This window comes from Gorilla gorilla, chromosome 9 (assembly GCF_029281585.2).
Source record: "Gorilla gorilla gorilla isolate KB3781 chromosome 9, NHGRI_mGorGor1-v2.1_pri, whole genome shotgun sequence".
In the NCBI taxonomy this organism is placed as follows: domain Eukaryota; kingdom Metazoa; phylum Chordata; class Mammalia; order Primates; family Hominidae; genus Gorilla; species Gorilla gorilla.
The window spans coordinates 125056706-125076939 of NC_073233.2; the positions used below are offsets into that span (position 1 = coordinate 125056706).

The 20234-nt window shown below is 45.1% G+C and overlaps 1 pseudogene; it reads right to left on the minus strand.

Annotated features, from left to right (window-relative positions):
• Positions 1-2731: 2731 nt before the first annotated feature.
• Positions 2732-20219, minus strand: LOC101152336 (cleavage and polyadenylation specificity factor subunit 5-like; annotated as a pseudogene).
• Between the last annotated feature and the right edge of the window lie 15 nt (positions 20220-20234).

Consider the following 20234-nt stretch of genomic DNA (forward strand, 5'->3'; position numbering starts at 1 on the left):
CCTCCCAGGTTCAAGTGATTCTCCTGCCTCAGCCTCCCGAGTAGCTGGGATTACAGGTGTGTGCCACCATGCCCGGCTAATTTTGTATTTTTAGTAGAGACGGGGTTTCTCCATGTTGGTCAGGCTGGCCTCAAACTCCCGACCTCAGGTGATGCGCCCACCTCTGCCTCACAAAGTGCTGGGATTACAGGCGTCAGCCCACCACGCCCGGCCTACTGTAGCATTTTTAAGTGGAACTTGTATTTCATGTATGGCTGTCAGTCTAACTAGACTGCAATCCCCAGAGTCAGGAACCATATCTGTTTAGTTCACAACTCTATATCCAGCACGTAACACTGTGCCTGAAAAAATATATATATAAATGTAAAAGTTTTATGGAGAATACAAAACATCACTGAAAAACCTAAAAGAAGACATATGCCATGTATGTCAATGAACCTAATATTGAAAAAAACCTGTCTCAAAAAAAAAAAAAGGGTCGGGCGCGGTGGCTCACGTCTGTAATCCCAGCACTTTGGGAGGCCGAGACAGGCGGATCACGAGGTCAGGAGATCGAGACCACTCTGGCTAACACGGTGAAACCCTGTCTCTACTAAAAATACAAAAAATTACCCTGGCGTGGTGGCAGGTGCCTGTAGTCCCAGCTACTTGGGAGGCTGAGGCAGGAGAATGGCATGAACCCGGGAGGCGGAGCTTGCAATGAGCCGAGATCGTGCCACTGCACTCCAGCCTGGGCCATAGTGTGAGACTCCGTCTCAAAAAAAAAAAAAAAAAAAAAGACACTTAAGCAGCATGAAAGCTAAAAATAATTTCCCTGGCTGGGCGAGGTGGCTCACGCCTGTAATCCCAGCACATTGGGAGCCTGAGGCAAGTGGATCACCTGAGATCAGGAGTTAGAGACCAGCCTCACCCATATGGTGAAACCCCGTCTCTACTAAAAATTAAAAAATTAGCTGGGCATGGTGGCGCGTGCCTGTAATCCCAGCTACTCGGGAGGCTGAGATGGGAGAATAACTAACTCAGGAGACAGAGGTTGTGGTGAGCCAAGATTATGCCATTGCACTCCAGCCTGAGTGACAGAGGGAGACTCTGTCTCAAAATAATAATAATTTCCCCAAAAAGATAGTTGAATCTCTTTCTGTCCCCAAGACAGGTAGGAAGCTTTATTTTTTTCTCTGCCATTGTTTATTAGATCCTTTCTAACACGTCTAGGTAAAATAAAGCCTTTTTTTTTTTTTTTTTTTTTTGAGACGGAGTCTCGCTCTGTCACCCAGGCTGGAGTGCAGGCCTCTTAAAAAGTGTCTGGGCCGGGCATGGTGGCTCACGCCTGTAATCCCAGCACTTTGGGAGGCCGAGGCGGATGGATCACAAGGTCAGGAGTTCAAAACCAGCCTGGCCAATATGGTGAAACCCCATCTTTACTAAAAATGCAAAAATTAGCCGGGCATGGAGGCAGGTGCCTATAATTCCAGCTACTTGGGAGGCTGAGGCAGATAATCACTTGAACCCAGGAGGCGGAGGTTGCAGTGAGTTGAGATTGCGCCACTGCACTCCAGCCTGGGTGACAGAGTGAGACTCCGTCTCAAGAAACAACAACAACAACAACAAAACTTGTCTGCCCGCTCTTGCCAGTTGTATTCAACATGGTCCTGGAGGTTCTAGAAAGGGCAATTAGGCAAGAAAAATAGATGAAGTTGGCTGGGCGCAGTGGCTCTTGCCTGTAATCCCAGTATTTCGGGAGGCCAAGGCGGGTGGATAGCTTGAGCCCAGGAGTTTAAGACCAGCCTGGGCAACACGGCGAAACCCCGTCTCCACCAAAAATGCAAAAAATTAGCCAGGCATGGTGGCATGTGCCTGTTGTCCCAGCTACTTGGGAAACTGAGGTGGGAGGATCCCTTGAGCCCAGGAAGCAGAGGTGGCAATGAGCCACCTCTCAAAAAAAAAAAAAAAAAGCATTCAAAATGGGAGCTAAAAAAATAAAACTATCTCTATTTGTATATGACATGATCTATTATTATTGAAGTCCATTTTCTTGAATGTTGTACAAAAAAAGTATAAGTAGAACCAAAAGTACATAAGCATTATCATATTTCTTTACCCCACTATCTAGTTCTTTATATTAATTTTACTATTTAAACAATAGAAAATAGGTGGCAGGACGGGTGTGGTGGCAGATGCCTGTAGTCCCAGCTACTCGGGAGGCTGAGACACGAGAATCGCTTGAACCTGGGAGGCGGAGGTTGCAGTGAGCTGAGATCGTGCCACTGCACTCCAGCCTAGGTGACAGAGCAAGACTCCGTCTCAAAAAAAAAAAAAAAAGAAGGAAAGAAAGAAAGAGAGGGAGGGAGGAAGGGAGGGAGGGATGGAGGGAAATAGGTGTCAATTTAGGGATCAGGAAAGAAATAAAACAAAAAACCTTATTTTGAGACACCGTCTCTCTCTGTCACCCAGGCTAGAGTGCAGTGGCATGAACTTGGCTCACTGTAACCTCAACCACCTGGGTTCAATCAATTCTCCTGCCTCAGCCTCCTGAATAGCTGGGACCACAGGTGCATACCACCACACTTGGCTAATGTGTGTGTGTGGTGTGTGTAGAGACAGAGTCTCGCTTTGTTGCCCAGGCTGGTCTAGAACTCCTGGGCTCAAGCAGTTATCCTGCCCCAGTCTCCCAAAGTGCTGGGACTACAGGTGTGATCCCAGCCCAAAAATCTTTTCTATCACATTTATTCTTCTACACTGTATAGCTATGTTCACAGAAATGGCTTCTTTTACTTCTCCACTGCACAGGAATTCCGTTGTATATAAATTTGAAACTGCTCAACAGCTGAGGGAGACTGCAAACAATAGGTCCATACCCTAGTGCATTGTTATACAATTCAAACAAGTTGTAGCTACGAGCTTGTAATTTTTAGAGATTGCAAACAAGGCTTTTTCTTGAAGTTGAGCCAGAAACAACTTCTTATGTTCCTTAGGCTTTGTAATATATGCAGGAATATATGGATATTTGGTCTCCACCAGTTACCAATGCAGTATGACCCAGTCTTGCATCTTTCAGAACTCCATCTTGATGACTCAGTATCTGAGTCACTAAGCATTTTAGTCCTTCAACTTCACCTTTTCCTGGGCTAAGTTCACCATCAGGTTATATATATATATATATATATATATTTTTTTTTTTTTTTTTTTTTTTTTTTTTGGAGACGGAGTCTCGCTCTGTCACCCAGGGAGTGCATTGGTGCAATCTCCGCCACTGCAACCTCTGCCTCCCAGGTTCAAGCGATTCTCCTGCCTCAGCCTCCCAAGTAGCTGGAATTACAGGGACATGCCACCACGCCCGGCTAATTTTGTATTTTTACTAGAGATGGGATTTCACCATGTTGGCCAGGCTGGTCTCGAACTCTTGACCTCAAGCTATCCACCTGCCCCGGCCTCCCAAAGTGCTGGGATTACAGATGTGAGCCACGGTGCCTGGCCTACCACCAGGGCCTTCACCAACCTGGCCTTCACCTACCGCCTGGCCTTCACCAACCTGAAGAAAGTTGCTCCCAGCGGTAGCAGTAATACATAGAGTAGCCACACCAGTGCTTGTAAACAATCAGAATCCCCTTCTATGTTACCCCTCATTCCAATTTTATCCAATTCTTCCCTCATTTGCTGAAATCTGGATGAGACAGAGCTGTCTTTCTCATAGAGGGGCTCTTTTGTACCAAAAGTATAATTGATGGCCAGGCACAGTGGCACACGCCTGTAATCCCAGCACTTTGGGAGGCGGAGGTGGGGAGGCCACTTGAGGTCAGGAGTTTAAGACCAGCCTGGTCAACATGGTGAAACCCCATCTCTACTAAAATACAAAAATTAGCTGGGCGTGGTGGCACACACCTGTAGTTCCAGCTAGGTGGAAGGCTGAGGCAGGACAATCGCTTGAACCCAGGAGGCAGAGGTTGTAGTGAGCCGAAATTGTGCCGCTGCATTCCAGCCTGGGCAACAGAGCAAGACTTTATCTCAAAAAAAAAAAAAAAACAAAACTATAATTGATAATAGGATACAATTTGATGGTGTGCTCCAGGATGAGGGGCTTGGTCTGCTGGATGTACTTGTTGCTGAACTGATTGGGCTCTCCCTCTGTGGTCAGCTAGTCTGCGAGTGATTAGGTGGTAGGTACCACAGACATGCTGGTGAGCTCCAGGGCTAGTGATGAGCTGAAAAGGGAAGGCAGAGGAGACTTTCTTCATGCAGGCGGCAGTTTTCTGCAACCCGCTCAGCCACAGCCAATGCACGTCCTTAACCTGTGTGATCTGATATGTGAAAAACCCTAAGGAATACACTAAAAAAACCACTTGAACTAATAAGTAAGTTCAGCAAAGTTGTAAGCTATAAGACCAATGTAACAAAAGTTAATTATATTTTTATATACAAGCAATGAAAATTTCTATATGCAAGCAATGAAAATTCTGAGAATGAAATTAAGAAAACAAGTCCAGCTGGGTACAATGGCTCATGCCTGTAATCCCAGCACTTTGGGAGGCTGAGGCGGGAGGATCATGAGGTCAAGAGATCGAGACCATCCTGGCCAACATGGTGAAACCCTGTCTTTACCAAAAATACAAAAATTAGCTGGGCATGGTGATGTGTGCCTGTAATCCCAGCTACTCGGGAGGCTGAGGTGGGAGAATCACTTGAACCCGGGAGGTGGAGGTTACAGTGAGATCACACCATTGCACTCCAGCCTGGACAATAAGAGCGAGACTCTCTCAAAAACAAAACAAACAAACAAACAAACAAAAAAACAAAAAAAAACTTGTACACTGAACAGAACAAACCATTGTTAAATAAAGAAGATTGAGATAAATGGAAAAACACCCTGTGTTCATGGTTGAAAGACATAATATTAATATGGCAGTACTCCTCAAATAGATCTACAAATTCAATGCAATCCCTAGCAAAATTCTAATTGGCTTTTTTTGCAGAAATTGACCAGTTGATCCTAAAAATCATATGAAAACATAAAGGACCCACACTAGCTCAAACAATCTTTAAAAAAGAAACAAACAAACAAAAAATTAGGCCAGGCACGGTGGCTCACACCTGTAATCCCAGCACTTTGGGAGGCCGAGGCAGGTGGATCACCTGAGGTCAGGAGTTCGAGACTAGCCTGGCCAACCTGGTGAAATTCTGTCTCTACTAAACAAAAAATTGGCTTGGTGTGGTGGCACATGCCTGTTATCCCAGCTACTCGGGAGCCTGAGGCAGGAGAATCGCTTGAACCTGGGAGGTGGAGGTTGCAGTGAGCCAAGATCACACTATTGCATTCCAGTCTGGGCAACAAGAGCGAAAAAAAAAATAAAACAAAGATTTAAAAAAAAGAAGAAGAACAAAGGCCAGGTGTGGTGGCTTACTCCTATAATCCTAGCATTTTGGGAGGCCAAGGCGGAGGATTGCTTGAGGCCAGGAGTTTGAGACCAACCTGGACAACAAAGTAAGACTATCTCTAACAAAAAAATTTAAAAGGCCAGGCGCCGTGGCTCATGCCTGTAATCCCAGCACTTTGGGAGGCCAAGGCGGGTGGCTCACCTGAGGTCAAAAGTTCAAAACCAGCCTGGGCAACACGGTGAAACCCTGTCTCTACTAAAATACAAAAAAGTATCTGGGCAAGGCGGCATGTGCCTGTAGTCCCAGCTACTTGGGAGGCTGAGGCAGGAGAATTGCTTGAACATGGGAGGCAGAGGTTGCAGTGAGCCGAGGTCATGCCGTTGCACTCCAGCCTGGGCGACAGAGCAAGACTCCATCTCCAAAAAAAAATAATAAATAAAAAAATAAAGAAATGATTACCGATGCTGGGGGCTGGGTGCCGTGGCTCATGCCTGCAATCCCAGCACTTTGGGAGGCCGAGGCAGGCAGATCACCTGAGGTCAGGAGTTGGAGACCAGCCTGGCCAACATGGTGAAACCCTGTCTCTACTAAAAATGCAAAAATTAGCTGGGCGTGGTGGTGCACACCTGTAATCCCAGCTACTCGGGAGGCGGAGGCAGAAGAATCGCCTGAACTCTGGAGGTGGAGGTTGCAGTGAGCTGAGATCGTGCTGCTGCACTCTAGCCTGGGTGACAAAGTGAGACCCTGTCCCCAAAAAAAAAAAGAAATGAAAAAAGAAATGAATAATGATGCTATAATGTGGCCGAACCTTAAAAATGTTACTGCAATTGACTGAAACCAGATGCAAAAGTCATATTTTGTATGACTTTATTTATATGACATGTTCAGAATAGGCAAATCTATAAAAACAGAAAGTAGATTAGGGTTTGCCTAGGGCTGGAAGGATTGAAGGGTGGGGGAGGATGGGGAATGATTACTAATGGATATAGCATTTCATTTAGGGTGATGAAAATGTTGGAAATTTAGAACATGGTGATGACTACACAGTTTGGGAATATACTAAAACCATCACATTGTACACTTAAGTGGATGAATTTTATGGTATGTGAATTCTATCTCAATAAAGGCATTAACATTTTTTATTTAAAAAATTCATCAGGAAGAAATTCTCTCCTTTAGGCCAGGCACCATGGCTTAATGCCTGTGATCCCAGCACTTTGAAAGGCTGAGGTGGGTGAATTGCTTGAGGCCAGGAGTTCGAGACCAGCCTGGCCAAGATGGTGAAACCCTGTCTCTACTAAAAATAGAAAAAAAAAAATTAGCCGGGTGTGGTGGCACGCACCTATAGTCCCAGCTACTCAGGAGACTGAGGTAGGAGAATCGTTTGAACCCGGGAGGCAGAGGTTGCAGTGATCCGAGATCACGCCACTGCACTCCAGCCTGGTGACAGAGCGAGACGCTCTCTAAAAAAAAAAAAAGAAAAGAAAAGAAATTCTCTGCCTTACCTACGGAAACCCAGCTAAAGGGAGTTCAATAAAGCGGGAGCAAAAAGCCAGGCATGGTGGTGCACCTATAGTCCCAGCTACTCAAAATGCTGAGGCAGGCGGATCACTTGAAGCCACAGTGCACTACGATAGCATCTGTGAATAGTCACCACACTCCAGCCTAGGCAACATATATGTATATATATAATTAAGTGTTTCATCCTAGCACCAAGGGAAGCCAGTGAGGAGAATTAAAATCTGCACTACTTTCTGACATGTAGAATCAGTTTCATTTAAAGAGCATAGAATACAGGGATGGAGGAGTGTATTAGAAACCATCCGAGGTTGGTTTTCCAGGAGAAAGAAAGAAACCTTTTCCAGGAGAAAGAAAGAAAACTCCTCCCCATTTAGCAATTTTACTGAGCAAGAGCACTCAAAGATACATGCCTCACTCCATATTCAATATTTTATTTTATTTTATTTTTATTTTTATCTTTTGAGATGGAGCCTCACTGTGTCACCCAGGCTGGAGTGTAGTGGTGCAATCTTGGCTCACTGCAATGTCCGACTCCCGGGTTCAAGCGATTCTCCCGCCTCAGCCTCCTGAGTCACTGGGACTACAGGAGCGCACCACCACACCCAGCTAATTTTTCTTTGTATTTTTAGTAGAGACAGGGTTTGCCATGTTGGCCAGGCTGGTCTCAAACTCCTGACCTCAGGTGATCCACACCCGCCCCCCACCCTTCATCCCACTGCCCCAACCCCGGCCTCCCAAAGTGCTGGGATTACGGGAGTGAGCCAATGTGCCCAGCCCATATCCAATACTTTAAATAGCCCATACAGCTGATCCCACTTATTCCTGAAAACACTTGCAGTCCTAGCCTGGAGTCCCTGAAGAATCCCTCGTGGTTATAAACAGCCCAGCTGGTTCTGTGGCAGTAGCCATGTATGTTTATTCCTTGTCTATCCCTTGTTGATAGACCTCAAGGCTTGTCAATTGCAGTCGCATTTTGGAGCTGGTCTCATGGGCTGAGTTATTTTCAGCAACTGTGTGTTTACTTCGTACTCTGTTGACTTGGAGAGGGAGAGTTGAATATGTATACAGCTAAAGCCGCTGTTTCACAGCTTCAGAGATGCAGCTACAAGATCACCTGTTCAGAGTATCTGACAGACCTAAGGGGAGGTGATTAATTACATCTCTTCTAGAATGGGGTTTGAAGTATGAGTTGGGGAAGAACCTAGAATGATATGTTTGTCCTTACCTTCCCACCCCTGGTGGAGCCAAGCTAAAATAATAATGGCAAATGGTTAGTAGGGTTTCCATAGAAGACAGTACAGCATGGCTGTGCACAGTGCACCAAAAATAGTGGGATAAAGGAAAGACCTAAAACAAAACAAAACAGACTGCTTGACTTCAAGTTACATAGACCAACAAGCCATAAATACCTCCTACACTGTGTAAATGAACTAGAGTCACTGAAATAAACTCCCTGTCTTTGAGAAGTTAGTCTTAAAAAAGAACCACCACCAAAGAAAAACCTTACCAAGACAATATTGTGCTGTAGCTGATTCTGTAGCAAAAATTCCCTTTCCCAGGGAGGCTTTGTGTATTTTAGGGTGCCTAGCTTTAGTATCTGAGAATATGAAATATACGACCAAAACTTAGGAAGACAGACTGAATACATGAATTGGTGGCTGATAAGGAGGGATGTTAGGTAGCTAAGAGACTGAAAGCAAGAGAGGAGGAACCCAGGATGTCAATTAAAAACAATAAAATCATGGCCGTGCGCGGTGGCTCACACTTGTAATCCCAGCACTTTGAGGGGCAGAGGCAGGTGGATCACCTGAGGTCAGGAGTTCAAGACCAGCCTGGCCAACATGGTGAAACCTTGTCTCTACTAAAAAATACAAAAAAATTAGCTGGGTGTGGTGGTGTGTCTGTAATCCCAGCTACTTGAGAGGCTGAGGCAGCAGAATTGCCTGAACCCAAGAGGCGGAGGTTGCAGTGAGCCGAGATGGCACCACTGCACTGCAGCCTGGTGACACAGTGAGACTCCATCTCAAATAATAATAATAATAATGAGGATGATAATAAATAAAAATAATAAAATCAGAACATTTTATACCTGAAAAGGTTCTGGATCATGTTTTGCAATCCCTTTATGTTGCAGATGAGAAAACAGCCTCAGAGAGATGAAACTACCTGTCTGAAGGCTGCAGATATTAAAGGACTTCTCTGAGCTCACACAAAAAAGAGCAGAGTTGGAATCTGAAGTTGTATCAGCTAACTTTCTCTTTATGAATTCAGCACTCTTACCTTTATACTGTTTCCTTCCAGAAGGAAGTGGGAAAAAAATGCCTAGAAACCAGAAGATCAAAGCAGCAACAAGGAATCCTCTCCTTTTTTTGACTATGACAGGCTAGAGATCTGGGAGTCAAGGCAAAAAAAGAAGGGGCAACAAGGCCTTAGTCAGTTGAGGTGGCCAAAACAAAATACAACAGACAGGGGGACTTAAACAACAGGAATTTATTTCTCACAGTTCTCGAAGCTGGGATGTCCAAGATCATGGTTCTGGCCAATTCAGTTACCTGGTGAGGGCCTTCTTGCTGACTTGCAGATGGCCCTCAACAGGCATCTTGCTGTATCTTCACATGGCAGAGAAAAAGAGCTCTTGTTTCTCCTCTTCTTCTTATAAGGACACTAATCACATCATAAAGGCCCCACTCTCAAGACCTCATCTAAACCTAAGTACCTCTCCAAGAAAAGCCCCATCTCCATATACCATTACATTGAGGGTTAAGGCTTCAATATATGAATTTTGGGTGGCATGTGATGTCACAAATATTTAGACCATAAGACAATCTCAGGTACAAGCAGGAAAAGGCACCACATACAAGAGGGCAAGTTGAAAAAGGAAAGAATGAGGATGAAATAAAAATGAATTGGCTGGGCGCAGTGGCTTATGCCTGTAATCCCAGCACTTTGGGAGGCCATGGCAGGTGGATCACCTGAGGTCAGGAGTTCGAGAGCAGCCTGGCCAAAATGGCGAAACCCTGTCTCCACTAAAAATATAAAAATTGGCTGGGCATGGTGGCGGGCACCTATAATCCCAGCTACTGGGGAGGCTGAGGCAGGAGAATTGTTGAACCCAGGAGGTAGAGGTTGCAATGAGCGGAGATCGTGCCATTACTCTCCAGCCTGGGCAGCAGAGTGAGACTCCGTCTTAAAAAAAAAAAAAAGAAAAGAAAAAGAAAAGAAATAAAAATGAATTGTTCTCAGTCGTCTTTCACATTTCCTCCTGAGATCTGGGAGATGAGGAGGGAAGAGAGGGAAGGTAGCAGCTAGCTTTAGAGTATAAGCATTATAGCTGGTTCCTGAAGCTGACAGCAGTGGAGTAATGGAAAGAGACCTGAACATTGAGTGAGTTAATGGTGATTCAAGGCTCAGCTCCGCAACCAAGTGGTTGGTGACCTTGGACAGCTTGAATGATCTCATCTGCAAGGTGAAGATAATAATAACCTAACTAATAAAGTTGTTGTAAAAACTAAATGAGACAATACTTACAAAAGTACTTTTTAAATTATAAAGGGTTACTTAGGTTTGTTTTGCTTCACGGTAGGATGGTTCTGGGGCTACACTAATGTTACAGATATAAAAGAAGTGGAAAACATGGCCTCGGATCTCAAGTGTCTTATGATCCTATAGGATAAATAAAGTTTACAAACATGAAAAACCTTTAAGATAGCACATGGCTGCACAGGGTTGGATCAGAGCTCTCATCTTGTCTGTTGAAGATGACTCAGGTATGGCTAGGTGTGTCTGGCTAGCTGGTGGGATGGGTCTAAGGAAGTTTATTGGCAGGAAGGCTGGGCACTTCATTTGAGAGTCTTCCTTCCAGAGAAATAAGGAGCCAAGCATGATAGCGTTTTTCAAGAGCCAGTGCCTTGGTCATCAGAATGAGGTGTGGTCATTGTTACTCAAACGCAACTCTAGTTCGACCCCTTAGCTGAAAATCCAGGGCACATGGAAAAGACAAGTCTCGTCTAGACATTGAAAGAGCTGTTTCTTGGATCAGGTGCTGTGGCTCACGCCTGTAATCCCAGCACTTTGGGAGGCCAAGGCAGGCGGATCTCTTGATATCAGTAGTTCGAGACAAGCCTGGCCAGCATGGTAAAACATCATCTCTACTAAAAATACAAAAATTAGCTGGGCATGGTGGCATGCGCCTGTAGTCCCAGCTTCTTGGGACGCTGAGGCATGAGAATCACTTGAACCCGGGAGGTGGAGGTTGCAGTGAGCCGAGATCACGCCACTGCACTCCAGCCTGGGCAACAGATTGAGACACTGTCTCAAAACAAAAACAGAAAGAAAGAGCTGTTTCTCTGTCTCTGTAACACACTAGGGCTCAAATAACATGTTTTGGGACCTCTCTCTGAGTGTATATCCAAAAGAACAAGGGAAATTATTTTATGCTACAGCCCAGGTACTCCTTTAATACTCAGAAGGCTCTCAATGGAGCAGCTGAAAAGACTCAGAGTGCCCACAAGAGGGAACAGAGTCATGGCAGTGCCAGCCTACAGAGGTGTCAGTATCCAGCAAGGACCACAGCACAATAACCGAATACAGCAGTGTGCATTGTCCCCATCAGAGCTGTGACAATCCCCAGCAGAAACTGCCATGCCAGCTAGTATTGTGGGAGGCGGTGTTAACAGCTCAGAGCATCCACAGCTCTTGATAGAGCACTGTGGATATTTTGGGACTGAAGGATGTTGGATATCCCGTGGACTTGATAGGAACATTGAGGAAGGAGGCTCCTATTAGAAGATGGACCCTAAAAAGCCAGCAAATATTCATGTAAGACAGAGTTATTTCAGATAACAAAAATATCAGCAGACTGAAATCACTGACGTCACAGAGGAAGTGGTAACTGGACCATGAAGTTGATTTCTTGTTGCTTTCTGTGATGGTTAATTTTATGTGTCACCTTGATTGGGCTAAGGGATGTCCAGATAGCTGGTAAAATGTGATTTCTGGGTGTGTCTGTGAAGGTGTTTACAGATGAGATTAGCAATGGAATCAGTATACCGAACAAAGAAAATCCATCTTCACCAATGTGGGCAGGCATCATCCAACCGGTCGAGGGGGCAAATAGAACCAAAAAAGCAGAGGAAGGGCAAATTTGCTCTCTCTGCTTGAGCAAGGACATTCATCTTCTCCTGCCCTCAGACATCAGCGCTCCTGGTTCTCAGACCTTCAGGCTTAGAGTGGAGCTACATCATTGTCTTTCCTAGGCCTCCAACTTGCAGATAGCAGATGGTCGATTTCTCAGCCTTCATAATCTTATGAGCCAATGCCTCACAATAAAATTCTTTCTATATATCTACATATATCCTGTTGGTTCTGTTTTTCTGGAGAACCCTAATACATTTGCCATGTGTGTCTGAATGTCGAAAGGTGCTTCTTATTCCACAGATCTCAGAGAACATTCAACTATGAATTCTGTAATACCCAGAAGTGCCAATGGAGCTTGAAAAGAGTCTTTTTAACACCAGCGTGCCAGGCTACGAGCTGGGCAGCAATTCTTCCTGGCAAGTAGTTCTTGCAATTTGCCTATACCCAGAGCAGATGCTGCTTCTGCTTTTTCCAAAGAAAGCTTTCTCTATATTCTGCCTTGCCCCAGAGACACAGTGGAGACAGAATCCTTAATTCTTCCCCTGGTGAACAGGCTGTTCAGAGTCTCCTATGCCACACAGGAAATGTCAGAAACAGGTGGTAGCTGGGGATGCAAGAGAACTAGTTTATCCATAGCCTTTTCTCACTGAAGATTACCTGCAAAGATGGTTTCCAAAGTTGCTTAGGGAATCTGCAGCAGCAAATCTCAAGTGGTCTGGTGGTTGCCATTGGCAACACTCTAGCTTCCCTGAAAACAAGGGACAGGTGTGCTTTTTGCCTCTAATATATTGGGGATGAAGGTAGGGGGTAGGGAGAAAGACTGACTGTTCCTTATTCTGAATTCATTTTAAAGATGACTACTCAATGAACTGTAAACAGAATGTCCCTTAATATTTCCTAAGGTGTAAAGCATTTCACTCTCCTGTTTTGAGAGAGAAACATCATTAGCAGTCTAGCTAAGTGACAAATAAATCAAATGAAATTTAACGAAGGCAAAAGTTGCCAGGTCTATAAGCTTGCTCCATGAATGTAAGCAAAGAGAATTGGTATAAATCAGTTCTTAATTTTTTTTTTTTTTTTTTGAGACGAAGTCTCGCTCTGTAGCCAGGCTGGAGTGCAGTGGCATGATCTCAGCTCACTGCAACCTCCGCCTCCTGGGTTCAAGCGATTCTCCTGCCTCAGCCTCTAGAGTAGCTGGGATTACAGGCATGCGCTGCCACGCTCAGCTAATTTTTGTATTTTTAACAGAGACAGGGTTTCACCTTCTTGTCCAGGATGGTCTCGATCTCTTGACCTTGTGATCCACCCACCTTGGCCTCCCAAAGTGCTGAGATTACAGGCGTGAGCCACCGCGCCTGGCCCAGTTCTTAATCTTTAGTGGCCATAGTCATCATCTGGAGACATTGCCAGAGGCATTCTAATTCAATACGCCTGAGTTGAGGCATGGGCAACAGCAGCCTTATTTACTCTTCTTTCCACTACTATCAAGAGTCTGCAAGCAACTTATTCAACCTCACCTTTAGAGCCTATGTCACCCTGACTGAAATGATTGAAAGCAAGCTTGGAAATTCATAAAAAGAAGGAGCCTGAAGATGTGACTGTCCCCTTGAATGCCAGTCCTTTCACTGATAAACTCCTTTCCTATTCCCAACGTGTCATTCCCATCCACCACTTCTAAGATTGGGGGAAGATTTGACGATAGCTAGAGCAAGAGTGAAAAAGCAGCATTGGCCAGATGTGGTGGCTCACGCCCCCAGTACTTTGGGAGGCTGAGGTGGGTGGATCACCTGAGTCAGGAGTTCAAGACCAGCCTGGCCAACATGGCGAAACCCCATCTCTACTAAAAATACAAAAATTAGCCAGGCATGGCAGCGGGTGCCTGTAATCCCAGCTGCTTGGGAGGCTGAGGCAGGAGAATCACTTGAACCTAGGAGGGAGAGGTTGCAGTGAGCCAAGATAGTATCAATACACTCCAACCTGGGTAACAAGAGTGAAACTCCGTCTTAAAAAAAAAAAAAAAAAAAAGCAGTTATTGGCAGGATGTTGTCAGTGCATTCTATCTGTTGCTATGATTTAGCTACACTCTGGGCTAGAGACTCTAGAAACAATGAAGAAGGAAAAATCAGAGTCCCACCTGGGCTTCAAGTACCAACCCTCCTCTACACCTATAAAGGTGAATGGCAGGCTTCTGAGTGCTGTAGATACTGCCTTAATGCCCTTCAAATCATAAAGGCTTTGATCTAATTATAAGGCCAATTCTTTTTTTTTTTTTTGAGATGGAGTCTCGCTCCGTCACCCAGGCTGGAGTGCAGCGGCACGATATCAACTCACTGCAACCTCCGCCTCCTGGGTTCGAGCGATTCTTCTGCCTCAGCCTCCTGAGTAGCTGGGACTACAGGCGTGCACCACCATGCCCGGCTAATTTTTGTATTTTTAGTAGAGACAGAGTTTCACCATATTGGCCATGCTGGTCTCAAACTCCTGACCTCGTGATCTGCCTGCCTTGGCCTCCCAGTGTGCTGGGATTACAGGTGTGAGTCATGGTGCCCAGCGGCCAATTCTTGTTTTATTGGCACATAACAATTGCACATATTTATGGGATACATCTGACATTTTGATACATGCATACAATATGTAATAATCAAATCAGGGTAATTCGGGTATCCATCACCACAAATACTTATCATTTCTTTGTGTTGGGAATATTCCAAATCTTCCAGCTATTTCGAAATATGCAATAAGTTATTGTTTACTATAGTCACCCTACTTTGCTATCAAACACTAGAACTTATTCTAACTGTATTTTACTGTATTTTTGTATCCATTAACCAACATCTCTTTTTTTCTTATTCTTTTTATTATTATTTTTCAGAGACAAGGTCCTGCTCTTTCACCCAAACTGGAGTGTGGTGGCAAGATTATTTGTAACCTCAAACTCCTGGGCTCAAGCAACTCTCCTGCTTCAGCCTCTCCATTAGTTGCGATGACAAGCCTGCACCACCATGCCTGGATAATTTTTATTTGTTTGTTTTTTTATAGAGATAGGGTCTTTCTATGTTGCCCAGGCTGGTCTCGAACTCTTGGCCTTAAGAGATCCTCCTGGCTGGGCGTGGTGGCTCATGCCTGTAATCCCAGCACTTTGGGGGGCCGAGGCGGGTGGATCACGAGGTCAGGAGATCGAGACCACCCTGGCTAACATGGTGAAACTCTATCTCTACTAAAAATACAAAAAATTAGCCGGGCGTGGTGGCAGGCACCTGTAGTCCCAGCTACTCGGGAGGCTGAGGCAGGAGAATCACTTGAACCCAGGAGGTGGAGGTTGCAGTGAGCCTAGATCGTGGCACTGCGCTCCAGCCTGGGTGACAAAGCTGAAACTCTGTCTCAAAAAAAATAAAGAAAAAGAAAAAGAAAAAAAAGAAATGCCAATGTGAGCAAATCTTTTCTGAAAGAAGACGGCTAGGCAGGGCATAATGGCTCAGGCCTGCAATCCCAGCACTTTAAGAGGCTGAGGTGAGTAGACCACTTGAGGTCAGGAGTTCGAGACCAGCCTGGCCAACACAGTGAAATGCTGTCTCTATTAAAAATACAAAAATCAGCCAGTCGTAGTGGCACACACCTGTAATCCCAGCTACTCGGATGCTGAAGCAGGAGAATCACTTGAGACTGGGAGGCAGAGGTTGCAGTGAGCTGAGATCACACCACTACACTCCAGCCTGAGTAACAGAGCACGACTCTGTCTCAAAAAAAAAAAAAAAAAAAAAAAAAAAAAAGCCGGGCGCAGTGGCTCACACCTGTTATCCTAGCACTTTGGGAGGCCGAGGCGGGTGGATCACCTGAGGTCAGGAGTTGGAGACCAGCCTGGCCAACATAGTGAAACCCCGTCTCTACTAAAAATACAAAAATTAGCTGGGTGTAGTGGCAGGCGCCTGTAACCCTAGCTATTCAGGAGGCTGAGGCAGGACAATTGCTTGAACCCAGGAGCGAGAGGTTGCGGTGAGCTGAGATGGCGTCATTGTCCTCCAGCCTGGGCGACAAAAGCAAAATTCTGTCTCAAAAAAAAAAAAAATTAACCTTGACTTTACTCATCCATTAAACATTTACCAAGAAATATTTGTTGTGCCAGGCATTCCCTGGCACTGAGGCTATGAAGAGGTATAAGACACTTGCCATAGAATAATTCATATTTAGTCAGGGAAAGAGACTTGTAATTAATTCAAAGAGAGAGGTGGACATTATAATAGAAACACCAGTGGACTCTTGGAATTCAGAAATCAGGATTTTTATCTTGAGAAAGACACTGAAAAGGCTTATTAAATGGATTTGTATGATTCTTTTTTTTTTTTTTTGAGACGGAGTCTCGCACTGTCACCTGGGCTGGAGTAGAGTGGCACAATCTTGGCTCCCTGCAACCTCTGCCTCCAGGGTTCAAGTGATTCTCCTGCCTCAGCCTCCTGAATGGCTGGGATTACAGGCACCCGCCACCATGCCCAGCTAATTTTTTTTTTTTTTTTTTTTTTAGTAGAGACGGGGGTTTCACTATGTTGGCCAGGCTGGTCTCGAACTCCTGACGTTGTGATCCACCCGCCTCAGCCTCCCAAAGTGCTGGGATTACAGGCATGAGCCACCGCACAAATTTGAATGAAACTACCTTCAAGGTTGTTGTACAACAAAAGCAAAGCACTTAACCAGTAAGAGAGACCCAGATAACTACAACGGGTGTATGTTTTGTTTTTGTTTTTATTTTTGAGACAGAGTCTTGCTCTGTTGCCTAGGCTGGAGTACAGTGGGGTGATCTCGGCTCACTGCAACCTCCGCCTCCCAGGTTCTAGAGATTCTGCTGCCTTAGCCTCCCGAGTAGGTGGGATTATAGGTGCGTGCCACCACACCTGGCTAATTTTTCGTATTTTTAGTAGAGATGGGGTCTCACCAAGTTGGCCAGGCTGGTCTCAAACTCTGTCAAAGTGCTGGGATTACAGGAACGAGCCACCATGCCCAGGAAAAGGGTGTATATTTTGGCCTGGCATGGAATTAATTCTTTACTCTTTCTTAAGCACACTTTTACACTTATTACATATCTGAAGTGATGACTTAAAATATTCAGGTACATTTCATTGAAAAATTACGTGGTATAGTGGGGTTCTCAAAAATGAGAAGTTCTCAAAGATCTCAAGAAAATTTTCTTGGCTGGACGTGGTGGCTCATGCCTGTAATCCCAGCACTTTGGGAGGCCGAGTGGGGTGGATCACATGAGGTCAGGAGTTCGAGACCAGCCTGGCCAACATGGTGAAAACCCATCTCTTCTAAAAATACAAAAATCAGTCAGGCGCGGTGGCACGCGCCTGTAATCCCCACTACTCAGGAGGCTGAGGCAGGAGAATCGCTTGAACACAGGAGGCAGAGGTTGCGGTGAGCCAAGATCGCACCACTGCACTCCAGCCTGTGTAACAAGAGTAAAATTCTGTCCCCCCAAAAAAAAAAAAAAAAAAGAAAAAGAAAATGTACAGATGCACACATCCACACAAGCACAGAAAGGGCCTGGGTGGATATTTACCAACGTGTTATGGAACAACATAACATCTGGGTGCTTTTTTGTTTTCATTTTCATTAATCTGCTTTTCCAGTTTACCTTCAGTTAATTTGTATTGTTTATCTAATAAGAAAACCCACAAGGAACGTAACTAAACCATTCAAAAGCAAAGCAATAAAGACAAGTCCAGAGTATGGCCAGGATGTGGGTGGCCGGCATAGCGTGGAGAAAGGTCTAGAGTTAAGGAGGTAAAGCACTGTGAAGTTCTGACAATGGTGTCATGGTGGATAATGGGAGGTGGCACTCTTCAGTGAGTGCAGTGAGAGGGGACTGAGCAGAAGGTCAGTAAGGACAGGGACTAGGAAGGACAAAAAGTGGTGTCATAGAAAGCCTGGAGCCTTTCCTTTCCTCCTGCTCAGTCTCTGTTACCCACACACAAGCCACCTCCCTAGAAGGAGGCAGTGGCATCTTAGCTGGTCTTCTGCCACCTGTCTCTTCCTGTCTCTAGTTCATCCTACCCACAGCTGTTAGAGGAGCCTTCTTTCAGCACTTTTTTTTTTTTTTTTTTTGAGACGGAGTCTCGTTCTGTCGCCCAGGCTGGAGTGCAGTGGCGCGACCTTGGCTCACTCACTGCAAGCTCCGCCTCCTGGGTTCACACCATTCTCCTGCCTCAGCCTCCCGAGTAGCTGGGACTACAGGCACCTGCCACCACGCCCGGCTAATTTTTTTGTATTTTTAGGAGAGATAGGGTTTCACCGTGTTAACCAGGATGGTCTCAATCGCCTGACCTCGTGATCTGCCCGCCTCAGCCTCCCAAAGTGCTGGGATTACAGGCGTGAGCCATGGCTCCTGGCCCTTTCAGCACTTTTTAAAAAAAACTCTGTCCTGGCTGGTTGCATGGCTCCAGCATGTAATCTCAGCACTTTGGGAGACCGAGGGGTGGCTGCGGATCACAAGGTTAGAGTTGAAGACCAGCCTGGCCAACACAGTGAAACCCCGTCTCTACTAAAAATGCAAAAATTAGCTGGGTGTGGTGGCAGGCACCTGTAATCCCAGCTACTCGGGAGGCTGAGGCAGGAGAATTGCTTGAACCCAGGAGACAGAGCTCACAGTGGGCCGAGATCGTGCCACTGCACTCCAGCCTGGGTGACAGAGCTAGACTCTGTATCAAAAAAAAAAAAGAGCAACCAAAAAAAAAAAAAAAAAACCAACTCTGTCCTTGCTCAGTCATCTATAATAGGTCTCAGTTGCTTATTTAAAATAAAAATCTTTAAAGCCCTTCCAATCCCATCCTGGGTTACCCAGCTCCTACTTTCAGTACCTCTCTGAGCTGCTGCATCTGTAAAATGAACATATTGTACTCTGCCTTGTATACTGGAATATTTTTTTTTTGAGACAGGATCTCACTCTGTTGCCCAGGCTAGAGTGCAGAGGCACAATCATGGTTCACTGCAGCGTCAACCTCCTGGGATCAAGCCATCCTCCCACCCTCAACCTCCTGAGTAGCTGGGAGCACAGGTACTTACCACTATATCCAGCTAATTTTTTAATTTTTTGTAAAGTTGATGTCTCCCAGGCTGAAGTTATCCTCCTGCCTCAGCCTCCCAAAGCGCTGGGATTACAGGAGTGAGCCACCATGCCTGGACTGGAATAAATTAATGGAAGAAAGGGTGCTTTAAAAAGAATTGTTCTCATTGCAACCTAATTTCTTAGTAGTCCCCAGTTGAGTCTTCCAATTCAGTATTTTTTTTTTAAATAATTGTAGATTTACAGGAGGTTGCAAAGAAATGTACAAGGGAAGTCCCATGCACCCTTCTCCCAATCTTAATGTTTCACACAATTAAAGTATAATATCAAAACCAAGAAATTGACATTGGTACAATCCATAGAGCTTATTCAGAGTTCACCAGATATACATGCTGTCAATATTTGTATATGTGCATGTGTAGCTGTATGCAATTGTATCACATGTAGCCTTGCATAACTACCACCACAACCAAGATCCAGAACAATTCCATTATCACAAGACTCCTTTGTGTTACCCCTTTCTGGCCACACCCATCCCCTCCCTGTGTCCCTGGCCCTTGGCACCCATTTATCTTTTATGCATCTCTGCAGGTATGTTATTTCAATGAACGTCATGTAAATGGAATTGTGCACTATACATTCTTTTTCTTTTTCTTTCTTTTTTTTTTTTTTTTTTTTTTTTTGAGACAGAGTCTTGTTCTGTCACCCAGGCTGGAGTGTAGAGGTATGAGCATGGCTCACTGCAATCTCCACCTCCCAGGCTCAAGCAATCCTCCCACCTCTCCCTCCTGGGTACCTGGGACCACAGGTGCACACCACCTTGCCTGGCTGTATGCTTCTTTTGAGATTGTTTTTCTCACTCACATAATTTGCTTGAAATTTATCCATCAGCATTAAAAAAATTAATTGTGCATCATCTTCAGTGAGATGTGTGCATTTTGTCTTTGTTCATGCCTCTTCCACTGCCTAGAATGCCCTCTACCAACCCTCTCTACCAATCTGTATTCATTTCTTTCAGTGTGTCTCACTGCTGTGTGCCTAAACCCATCTGACTTATTTCTCTTCCCTTATCAATTATGTATATTTCCCATACCATATCATTTTCCACTTGCAGGTAGGAGACAGGGACAACGCCCATCTTATCTTTATATTC